Genomic DNA, 10,226 nt, shown 5'->3' on the forward strand with positions numbered 1-10,226 from the left:
GGTCCGTGGGGAGCGGGCTGGGCGGAGCAGGGATGGACGGGAGCGGGCGGGATGCTCGTCCTTGCTCCTTCATTTGACTTCGTTCTGCCGTGCTTCAAGGAGAAGAAATGCTGTGTCGCTGGGGTGTGGGGCTTGTCTGATAGGTTCAGCAAAAAGCTGTGAAGCTTAAAAGAAAATGAAGATAAAGGGTGAAAATTCCCAAACTTTTATGTTTGTATCTTACAAAGAGCCTGTAATAGCATGAGAAAATGGGAACCTGCCTAAAATTTCTGTGCTGTTAATGTAATGGTAATATGGTGGAAGAAAAGAGATAAAAGCCCCGTTTCAAAATTAGAGAAGTCCTGTTGTACATCAAGGAAGTCAATGAAATTAATCCCATGTTTTCTGGATAAACTACATCTGACCTCTGTTTTAGCTCTTCCTCCAGCTCAGTGACCTGTTAAAAGGAATGCCCTAATGTATTGCTCAAGAAAAGAACTTGTTGCAACAGCTCAAGAAAGGATGCATTTTAAAGCAAGGCAGACATGTGCTGTGATTTTTTCAAAGCCTATCACATATCTAATCTGCTTTCAGTATATCTCTGTGTGTATAAATGTATAAATGCCTGAAATTAAAAATCTTGTTGAATAAAAAAATAAAGTAAAATGTTATTTGTTCTGAACATAAAATCTAATTGTGGGGGGCTCTGCCTTTAGAACAACACAAGAAGGTAAGTAGCACATCAGCTTCTTTCCTAAAGGGACCTTTCTCCGAGTGTTTTACCGAGTAAAGCACCTGCCTTCTCGAGTTAGTTAATGCTCAGAACATGGCATCATTAGGACAGATGGTGTTGCTGAGAGGAGCAGGCCCATGTTTCATTCCAAGAGGAGCCACAGCTCTTGCATCAGAAGCAAGTCAGATGTCTCCTGAACAGTACCCAATTAGCAGGGTAGCCTAAAAATGAAGCTGGGGTCCCATTGTCCAGACCAAATCTACACATCCCTTTAATTGTTTCAAAATGAGCGTTCTCCGTCAGTGTGTTACTGAGATGAAAATGTGCAAACAAAAATGGGGTGAATGGACAAAGCTGTTGTGCAAGGTCTGCTTTTGCCTCCAGTGTTCAAGAATGCTTGCCAATGGGAAGGAACAAAAACAGCCATGGGGAAGAAAACCAAGCCCCAACCTCCTTCTTGGTTGTGCCAGTCTTGCAGGAAAAAAACCCATTGTATTCAGACTGGAGAAGCTGCAGAGCCAAGTGTGGCACTAGCCCTTGCCAGTGAATAGGGAAGTCCTGGCCTGAAATAAGAAGGAATCAGCTTATGTTAGGGATCAGGAAGTGAGGGATGGTCTGATTTACAAGCTCTCACTGAGGACACCTTGCAGATGGAGAACTCTGTGACATGTGCTGACATTGCTCAAAGTTGCTGTGCCACTGGGGTTGGGGCGAAGGCACCTGATACTCCAAACCTGGAAAAAGAAATGGATGTGCCTGTTTTCCTGAGTGCCCTTTCATTTGTGTTGACTCTCAGAAAGCCATGTTGCTCTGTCCCATACTGGCCAGGGGCTCCTGGGGGTACATTACTAGGTGGTGGAGTTCCAGGGGTCACTTTCTTGGCACAGGCTACATTGGACAGTGTCCTCTGTGTGGATTCATTGCTGCTGCATCCTGCAGGCTCGGGTGCCTCTTTTGAACTGGAGCACAATATACTGGGAGCATTTGTTCCAGGAGACCATGAAAGACCATTTTAAGATAAGCACACAGAAAACCTGCACTCTGCACACTCTTCTCCCTTTTCTTTCAACACTTGAGCAACTAAAATCCCATTTTCTTATATACCAGTTAGGCTGGGAAGCTGCCTGAGAGAAAAGAATATCCTGCTGCCAGATGCTCTTTTTTTATTCTAACACAGTTGTTTTTCCCTTCATTTGATAAAGTTAAAATAAACAGTCTCTGGGGTGAATTACAGGCGTCAAAATTGGATTGGCATACAAACTGTAGAGCAGTTGGTGGCTGGGAGTCTGGGGAAAAAGAAACAGCAGGTTTTAGCTAGAGGGGACAACAGCTTTATTTCCCTCTTGGTCCTTGACAACTAAGCAGATGTCCTACAATTATTGTTTTACCTTCTAGTAATATAGTCTCTTTTCCTATGCTCCCAGGTACCAGACTGACTTTTTTGCAGATGTGCAGGTACATCTCTTCCCTAGTTCAAAGCCTTCTTAGTGCATCACTAGCTCCATCTATTGCTGGTTAATGGCCAGCTGAGATTCAGACAGACCTCCCTCTCAGCTTTATAGGATACCTACTTCCAGTGCCATTTACGTAAATACAACCAGTGATCTTAAGAATAAGATCTTTTATGAATATCTTATGTGGGTTTTTTCACACCCATTGTATTGCAGACTGCTTCTGTGTTGATGCCCTTCACTGAATACACAGTGGTCCCGTTGATTTTTTCTACAGTCCTTCAGAGTCCTCCAGTACAGGTGCCATCAGGACCACTAAACCCTGATAACTACCCTGCATTCCTCTGAACAGATGATGGGGTAATGGGTGGCATCACAAGGCATAACCACTGTCACTGGGTACCCACTGTCACTGAGCTGGAAGAGACAAAATGTCTCTCGGTAAGTCTAAAAGTATTCAGGAGAAAAAACACTGAGGAAAAGAGTGTCAAGTTAAAGTAATTTTTAAGGTTCTGAACTAATACATAAAAGAGTGCTTGCACGGTCTCCTGACAGACAGCAAATGGTCTGTTCAGCAGTTTCTGTATCCTCTGTGAGCATCTAGGGCTACCTTCAGAGCTTACCTTAGCCTGGTTACGATGAACTATGCTGGAGCTTGAAGATGCAAAGTTCTTTCTTTATTTTTTTAAAGCAGTCCTGAAGTCTGCTTCTAGCCTTAACAAAGCTGCAATCCAGGTTTACCATCCTACAAGACATCTGGCAGAGAAGTTGCATAGCACTCCAGACTCATTTCTAAAAACTTACTTGGGATACAAGGAATGTTGGTGTTTTCACAGCAGGTGGGCATTCAATCTGAGGCCTATGTCTTTCCAGTTTGTGTATGTAATGTATAAACTCTCAGGTATTTTGGTGTCTGCATTTATACCCTGCTTGTCTTCCCAGTTTGTATTCAGTGTTTTCTTTGTGCATGAGTGCCAAATGACATTTTAAATTCTTGGACCTTATTTAAAGAGACGTTGGGTAACTTGGAATGTTTAACAAAATCTTTAGTACAGTTTTACCCTACAAAGCTTGCATCTGCTCTTGCAGCATGAAAGACAGCCATGCTGTTTCTTCAGGGTAACAAGTGCAAATCACTTTTTGCTTTCTAGAATAAGGGGGTTGCAAAAAGTGAAGTCTTTGTGGATGAAGCTTTTGATCCTGTAGATCCAGGACTGGCTTTGTGTAAGAGGTTAGAGTGATGGGCAGAAGGTTTCCATTGTTCCAGCACTCTCTGATGGAACAACTTGGCACCTCTTTGTTGAAGGTTTTCAAAGGACAGCCAGACAGCCCGACAGCCACAGTCAGCCCAACAGCTGCATGAGACTGAGATGGTCTCAAGTGCTCTGTAGTACTTCAGTGAAGCCTGCAGCACTGCTAGGTAAAAGTCAGCAAGGATCCCAGTAGAGCACTGGTGGGAGTGTGGTGCCCAGTAGCTTGTGGTTATGGGACTGGTGCCTACAACTGCTCAAAATGAAAGGTGACAAATCACCACAGGCACATGCATGTGAAATAACAGGCAATTAGAGAAACCCAAGAAATGCTTTCTCGTGCCACACTTGTGTCTCTGCTGCTTGAAGTCCAGATAAATGAGTGGCTGACGGCCCTTACATTCAGTGTCTGTCTGCAGAGGATATACTGGTCCTTGCACCATCCAACCCTGTGTGGGACTGGTTTTCATTAGAGCTGGCCAGAGGCAATGCAAATTGTTCAGAAGCTGAAAGCCCATACTGCAGTTGTGCCTGGGCCCCGAGTTGTGGCTGTGTCTTGTGCGTACTCCAATAAATACTCACTAGTTCCCAAACTAGCCAACAACTCCTGTAATGTCCCAAGGTGAACTTGTGTTAGGAGTGGAGCCAGGCAGAAAGATAATCACTGAACTGGAGAATAAACGCACCATGTGTCTCTCCTGTTCAAAACCACTCTAATTTCAAACATCTCGCCTCAACGACGATCTGTTAGCGAGCTGCAGGCCAAGAATCTGTCAGAAGAATTTAAATACAATTCTGACAAGATCAGAACTAGATAGACTAAAACTTCACCAACCTGTGGGTAAAACAAAGCTAATCGAGTAAGTGCTTGCCTGGGTCAGGACAGAAGGTGATCCCTCAGGGATCGTATTTGTTGTGCAACTGTATCTTCTGAAAGCAGGGGATTTATCTGAGGTGTGGAAACTCTATAATGAAATAGAGAGTTGAGTCCAAGAGGGTGTCTTCATTACTTTGAAAACTGAAAGAAGAGGTTAAACTGGGAGCAGACAAGTGGTGCAGTCAACGGGGCCGTGCACTGAAATGTGAAGAAAGCTCCCAAGAATTTCTGAAAGAGCCATTTTCTGAATGGGAAAAGGTTGCTGGCAGAGGTGTACACATAAGAAATAGACTGTCTCCCTCCAAGGAAGGGGGGAAATGTTGTACACAGGGAACCCTTTGCATACTTTCAGCTAAATGTGGGGCTAGAAACTCGAGAAAGCCTAATGCTGATCTTACACTGTTTTCTAGTGTTATGATACTCAAATCATTATGCTACTGTCTATCACTTGTCAATACTGTTTAGGAGACATGCCTGAATTTCTGGTATTCTGTTGACAATTGCAAAAGTCCTTCTGTTAGTAGTGCTGGAATCAAGTTTTCAGCTTTATTTAGGTTCTGGCAGAACGAGCTGGCAAACCTACATGAGTTGGAAGAGGAGGAAGAGAGTTTCAGGTATGAAGAGGTCTCTGTGCCACTCTCTGAGATGCTGCTGCGTGTCATTAAAAGGGATGTGAAGGGGGGAGTCCATCTGGACTGTCAATATGCATCTGAGTTGACTGAACACGACTGCAGAGGTACGGCCATTTTTAAGACAGGCTAAACTTCAGAAAGTAGGTGTTGGTAATCTGTAAGTTACCTACAGAACACTAGAAAATCTAAATGATCATCTGGATTGCACCCAAAAGGGACGGAAGGAGGCAAGTGTGTGACAGCCTATTCAGAGCAGAGCCTTGTCCTTGAGGAAGTAATTACATGTCCTATTAATCTTTAGTTCTTTCAGTGCTTTCTTACCAAGTACTACCCCTTCATTCCTCCTTGGATCCTTTAAGCTATAAAAGCCATAATTACTTTTCCTACCACTCACTGTTGCTTTGTATAAAGAGGCATAAGGTAGGTCTGCTTTGCTGGGCACCAGCGTGTATTGCAGGGAGGTGCTGTGACTCTATGGCCAGCCTAGGAGCCCAGTGTCCCTGCAGGCAGCTGATGCTCCTTGGCATGCTACCTGTGTGGAGGCACAGGTCTCCCAGCACTGGTTATTGGATGCATATTGATGTTGCACAGTGTGGGAGAGAGCAGAAATGAGGGGAAATCTCCATGCACAGATGCCTGTCCTTGTCTGACCAAAATGCTGCTCCAAAACTGCGGAGGCACCCAGGATTCAGACAGACATCACACTCTTCCTCTTTCTGGACATCTGTATTACCGTAAGTTGAGATGGAACTGCTTACACGGGTTGTTTGTAGACTGCCCCTCCTGTCTTGTGACGGACGTGATTGAATCCAGTAAAGAGACGGTTTCTCTATTGCCAGGTTCCTGCAGCGAAAACTTGGGCCATCTGCTTAATGATCTGTTGCGTTTCTGGTCGCATGGTGCTGCAGTACTGGCTGGAGCTCTGCTGTTGTGCAACAGTCACGTATGGAAAGCTTTACCCTTTAATGTGCAAAATGGGAAAGACAGATGCAATCTGGTCCTAATATTATTTTTGTATTTTTTCCTCCCATCTCTCAAGAGCTCTCTTGCTGTTGCCTTTCCTCACTCGGAGTACCAGAGCCTCTTTTTCACTTGGTAAATCAGGCACAGACTCACTGTCCCCCGAAGCAAGCTACCTGCCTCAGGGCTGTTACCCAGGATCTCTGGAGGATATAAACCATCTCTCTGTGATGTTTGTAAATCTGAGCCCATGCATATCGATTAGCCCCATTGCTTCAGAATGCATCCCACAGGAATAACAGTTTGCAAACTTTTTTGCCAGCTGTGATTACAGGTTAAAGTAGATGCACAGTGGGTGTCCGGTTAACCCAGCAAAACCCCGTTAGCAGAAAACTATGGGAAAAGGGTATGAGAGAGATTTAGTGTTGCAAAGACCAGAACCAAATGCTCTGTCTTGCTGGTAGGAGGATGGGAGATTTAGGAACAGTTAGTAGCTTGAGGAAAAAAAAAAAAAAAAAAAGATGAATAATAAAGGCAGGTCCTATTTTTTTCTATTGAAAGTTTCTAGGCTACACAGATTTGTTATAAATGATGGCACTAAATAACCAGCCATGCCCAAGCTCCCCTGAAAGGCTTTCTAATATCAGCAGCTGATACCCTACTGTGCAGGGACACAATTGGGTCTGTTCCTCCAGACAATACACCTGTCATTGGGAAACATAAAGCTGGAAATTAGCAGGGGAGGCTCTGTGTTGAGCTTTCATCCCAGACAATAAGAAGGGCCTGGAAGAGTGAGATTAAGGCTGGCATGTCCACAAGAGATTGTTGAAACAAACCTCACTGACACTTGGGGGTATTTAAGAAACAAAAACAACAAAATAAAACCCTGCTTAAATCTAACTCTACAAACAAGTCTGAAAAGCAAAATAGCACTGGAATAGGATCACTTGCCTTAGAAATGTGAGCCTGGGGTTGTGGAGGGAAGACTTTCTTCTCAGCTGAGATGTCTTGTAGTTGTCAGTGGGGTATCATAGGAAATTAACACCAAGCGGGGTTCTGTGTACTGAAACTGCAGTGGGAGTTCTGCATTGCTTAGCCAGCACTAGGACTGAGCGCCAGCATCCATGCAATAGAGATTTTTACCCAACTAATGCAAGTTCTAAGCCCTGGACAGTACTCCATACTTGGCACTCTGATAAAAATCTCCCAAATTACTGACCCTACAAAAGCCCTGGAAGCAATACAGCAACACAAGTTGTCTCAGCTGCTTCTTGGGACCAGTTCTGAAACTGGAAGGGAAGCAGCTGGCCATATCAGCCGTTGTAGAGAGAGATATTAGAATAAACTAATTTGGTCACCAAGGCTCAAACTTCTCTTCTGCTGGTGCAGTTCTTCCAACACTCTGGCACCAGGAAAGCCACAGAGAAAAGTCAGGAAAATCTTTTCCTTGCTACCAGCTCCATCTCCCCAGGTATATAACTTAAGATTTACATGTACCACAAATTAGTGTCTGCAATGGGTCTTCAGTGGTCGATCCCACACTGTGCTTTCAGCAGTGCACAGAACAGGGAGAGGAGACGCAGTTACTCACTGCAGAGCTCTTGCAGAGCTTCCTATTTGCAAGCAGTTGAGGTGTGACTCGTGCTGAAGGCAGGCCACACTGCTGCAGACAGGGGCATGGTGGGGTGAGGACTGCAGGGTGAATTGTGTGTTTTGCTGTGTGAAGAGGTGAGCCAATACAAACAGGCTCTTGAGACCTACATGCTTGGGTCACCCTGTCCCCTTGGGGAGGTATTGCTCTTCCTGCCTGTGACCTTGTGTCCTCTCTGCTCAGCTTCCTGGGGGACATATCCCTGATGTACTAGACTCTTGATATGAAGCCTATAGGATCAGAAAGTTTGGTCAGCCCTGATGTGACAGACTTGAAAGGAGAGAGGGAGAGGAAACAGAACTAGACAAATAACGTCATTGCCAAACATGAAGGTGTGTGGCCATAAAAGCAAATCACTGCAGACCTTCAGTGTGCAGAATAAGGATGCCTGTTTGGAAACCTGAAGAATTAGCTTGAACACGTGTCCTTGATGTGAATGTAAAATTGCATCCACAATCCAAAGTCCAAAGAGCAAATTGTTCACTTGATGGCTGCTGCTAGCTAGCTTAGGTAGTCAGTTGCTGTGTAGCTACGCAACAGTCTTCTGGGTAACAGGTGCATGGAGGCTAGTTAGGTGGTGATGTGGCTTTGTCCAGAGGAGGTGGAAGCATTGTCTTAGGTTTTTCCAGGCATTGCTGCTTCAGATACCTTGATCCATGTGAGTGTGGTAACATGTGTCAACAGCTTGCCTAGAGTGACAGACACGAGATGTCCTGGATTGACATCTCCCTGTCAACTGGAACAGCGGGAAGTTGTGCCACAACCGGATCACTGCAATGCAGTGTTAATTGCTTCCTGAACACTGGTTAATCTTCTTTTGGGAGAGCTGACCCGGAGGTCCTGCAGGAGCAGAAGCCAGCAGCCTTTCATCCAGCTGGAGTTCATGGGACAGCAAGTTCACACTTCTCTTCACACATGGGAATCTCAGGAGCGTGGGAAGGAAAAGGAGAGGAGGTTTAGCACTGAAGTGTCTGTTCCAGGCATCTGTTAAATACACAGACTGAGAACACACTCAGAAATCCATCAGTTCCTTTTTCAGTGGTAGACTGTCCATTCTCAGCCTTAAGTCTGCCACAGACTTCGATTTGTGGAAGTTACAAACTGCCCATTTGCAATGCCCTTTAGGTGGGGGGGGGATGGCGTTTGATGGAAGGCTTTGCTTGTGGAACTGGAAAGCAGAAGTGTTTTGGCCCTGTAGAAGTGAGTTGAAGTTTTAGTTTCTTCATGTGAGAGACATCTGGGCTCTGTCTGCACCCCTCAAGGAAGTGCCTGAATTAGAGACAGCAGAAAGCTCCAGTTCTTACCTATGCACTCACAAACAGCCCAACTGCCCCTTTTCAAGTACCCAGTATTAGCCAAGAGAGAAGCAGCAACTCCTTCACTCTTCTTTCTGAATAATAAGCAGTTGGACAGGCAAAGATGGAGTTATTAGGATGAAGACTCCGTGCTTTCATTTATTTCAAACACTACCTGGAATCACCCCTTGCAGAAACATCCATATGCAGATACACAAGGGTACCCCGAAAGATCTGAACTGCAGTAGCCTCCTAAGTCAACACTCAAGCCCTGTCTCAGCAGAGAACCCAGTCTAATTCAAACAAAGTTCAGATAACATTAAACTCCATGAGGAGGAGCTGGGTCAGAGAAAGGGTCAGTTTTGTGCAGTAAAAAGTGGGAAGAAACAAATGTTGGAGTGAAATACCATCTACAGCTGGGCTAGGGAATGTTATTTTGAAGGATAACTCTGCAAGGGACAGGTTTGCAACACGACCCAGTGATCTCTGACACACACAGCACTTTGTTCCATTTTTCAATGCATCTTGCTTAGACACATGGCTTTCTACTCCACTTGGCAAACACTTGATTTATAAAGTTTAACATGTTGCTCGCCCATGTGCTGGGAAGCTCTTCCAAGGGTTGTGTGAAAGATGTGCCTCGAGAGTGGCAGATCAGGGTTTACTAACTGGTAAGCATAACACTTCTTAAAATGCACCTGAGCTGATTTTTTAAATTGACTGCATGTAAACAGGATCACAACCAATTTAAAAATAAGCTAACCCAGAGTGACAGCATCTCTCATACTGCACAGCACAATTTGCCCTTTCCTCAGCTGCTTATTAAAGAGATTTACAGGCATTAAAAGTACATTGGGATTTTACCATCTAACCATCCCAAGGTCATATGTCTGCTTGGTAAGGTCTTCTTGCACTGGATGGACACCTCTTAACTCTAAGAACTCTGTTATTTCTAATTAGTTTTGAGATGGATGGATGAAGGCTGACTTCGGGAACTGCAGTCTCCTTAAGGAGACAGCTGACTGGCTAGAATATTTGCTTTGTGGGATTTAGTGTCACTACAATGATGGATTACCAGCACTGGTGGCAATGACTGCTGCCATGGCAAGGAACAAACATATGGCAGTGCCCATGTGTGCATGTGGCTGCAGGAAATCCTCTGGAGAGCTGAGAGGTCCAAAGGAAGCATCCAGCAGGCCAGGATCTGGACCCCACTCCCTGGACTTGATCAGCAGCCCGGGAGCCTGAGCTCTTTTAGGTTGATTTTAGGTGAAAGTACAACGAGGTGCCAATTATTAGCTTCCACTTGCTGGCTGTGACCTTTTCTTTGAAACACCAGTGAAACGTTCTCACCAGAGTCTAGAGCTGCCCTTGATCCCAGCCAAAGCACTGAATCTT

This window comes from Pezoporus occidentalis, unplaced genomic scaffold (genome assembly GCF_034315485.1).
Source record: "Pezoporus occidentalis ecotype Australia unplaced genomic scaffold, CSIRO_AGI_Poc_V1 ctg68, whole genome shotgun sequence".
NCBI lineage: Eukaryota > Metazoa > Chordata > Aves > Psittaciformes > Psittacidae > Pezoporus > Pezoporus occidentalis.